The sequence below is a fragment of the Rutidosis leptorrhynchoides genome, chromosome 8 (assembly GCF_046630445.1).
Source record: "Rutidosis leptorrhynchoides isolate AG116_Rl617_1_P2 chromosome 8, CSIRO_AGI_Rlap_v1, whole genome shotgun sequence".
NCBI lineage: Eukaryota > Viridiplantae > Streptophyta > Magnoliopsida > Asterales > Asteraceae > Rutidosis > Rutidosis leptorrhynchoides.
In genome coordinates, this window is record NC_092340.1 from 249,716,940 (window position 1) to 249,718,955 (window position 2,016).

The 2,016-nt window shown below is 36.3% G+C and overlaps 1 non-coding gene across 1 annotated transcript; it reads left to right on the forward strand.

The window, feature by feature from the left end:
- The first annotated feature begins 1,601 nt into the window (after positions 1-1,601).
- On the forward strand, positions 1,602-1,708 carry LOC139865374 (small nucleolar RNA R71). The gene has a single exon (XR_011764898.1). It is a non-coding gene; the product is annotated as a small nucleolar RNA R71 (small nucleolar RNA).
- Positions 1,709-2,016: the final 308 nt, after the last annotated feature.

The following is a 2,016-nucleotide window of genomic DNA, read 5'->3' on the forward strand; positions in this document are numbered from 1 at the left end:
AACTCTCGTCCTCTATACTTAGGGTCAGTTTCTTACCAAACACGTCTATTATTGCTTTGGCCGTGTTTAAGAATGGTCTTCCTAATATGAGAGGAACTCGAGAATCTTCTTCCATGTCCAGAATAACAAAGTCTGCTGGAAATTCTAAAGTACCAACTTTAACTAACATGTTTTCCATTATCCCTCTAGGATATTTTACTGATCGATCGGCTAGTTGTATGCTTATTCGTGTTGGTTTCAATTCTCCAAGGTCTAGTTTAGCGTATAATGAATACGACATTAAATTTATACTAGCACCTAAGTCTGCCAATGCTTCTATTGAACTAAGACTACCCAGAAAACATGGAATTGTGAAACTTCCTGGATCTGAGAGTTTTTCTGGTAGTTTATTCAACAGCACTGTAGAATAATTAGCATTCATTGTAATAGCCGAGAGTTCTTCCATTTTCTTTCTATTTGTGATTAGATGTTTCAAGAATTTAGCATATCTTGGCATTCCTGAAATCACATAAATGAAAGGAAGATTGACATTTATTTGTTTAAACATATCCAAGAATTTGGATTGCTCGGCTTCAAGTCTTTCCTTTCTCATTTTACTCGGGTAAGGAAGTGGTGTTTGTTATGGTTTAACATAAGGTTTAGCCTTAACTGTGTTATCTTCATTAACCTTTTCAACTACCGGTTCTGTTTCCTTATCTTGCTCAGGTTGTGGTGCCTGTGGAGTAGGAATAGAGTCATCAGAAATTACAGGCATTTCAGGTGGTTTAAATGTAATACCACTTCTCGTGGTAATGGCTTTAGCTGTTTCATTCCGGGGGTTAGCATTTGTATCGCTGGGTAGACTTCCCGGTTTTCTTTCACCTATCAACCTTGCTAGGTTACTTACTTCTTGTTCCAGATTTTGAATAGAAGCTTGTTGATTTCTAAATGCTTGAGCATTTTATTCATTGGTTTGTTTCTAAGATGTGAAAAACTGCGTTTGAGATTCAACTAGCTTCGACATTATATCTTCTAAATTTGGCTTTTTATCATCGGTTTGTGGTGGTTTATTTGGAAAAATAGGTCTTTGTTGGTTGTAAGTATTATTAGATACTTGTTGATTGCTAGGACCTTGTTGGTTGTTGTATGGAACATTTCGGTTATAATTATGATTTTGATTGTAGTTTGGTCTTGGCGGTTGATAATTATTCTGATAATTATTTCCAGGCCTTTGGTTTATATATAAAACATTCTCTCTTTGTTTCATTGTTTGTTCAATACTGAGACAATATTTTGTCAAATGTGGTCCTCCACACTGCTTACAACTAATCCGTATTGCGTGAATATCTTTAGTCATCTTTTCCATTCGTCTCTCGAAAGCATCTAACTTTGCGGAAATGGAATCAAAGTCATGGCTAGAATCGGCTCTAGCCGCTTTAGATGATCTAACGATGTCTTTTTCTTGATGCCACTCATGTGAGTGGGAAGCAGTGTTATCAATAATTTTGTAAGCTTCAGTTGCGGTTTTCTTCATAATGGAACCACCAGCTGCTATGTCGATGTCTTTTCGTGTAGTAATGTCGCATCCTTGGTAGAATATTTAAACTATTTGATAAGTGTCTAAACCATGTTGAGGACATCCTCTTAACAACTTTCCAAATCTTGTCCATGCTTCATATAAAGTTTCATTTGGCTTTTGCATGAACGTAACAATTTCTCCTTGAAGTCTCACGGCTTTAGATGCCGGAAAGAATTGTTTAAGAAAATTTTCAACTAAAATATCCCATGTATCAATCGCCCCTTCAGGTAACGATTCTAACCAATCTTTGGCTTCTCCCTTTAAAGTCCATGGAAATAACATGACATAGATCTGTTCATCCTCAACTTTTATGATTTTGAATAGAGTACATATCCTATTAAAGGTACGAAGATGTTCGTTTGGATCTTCCTTCGGCGCACCACTAAATTGGCATTGATTAGTTACCATGTGTAGGATTTGTCCTTTGATTTCATAATCTGGCGCATTAATGTCAGGTT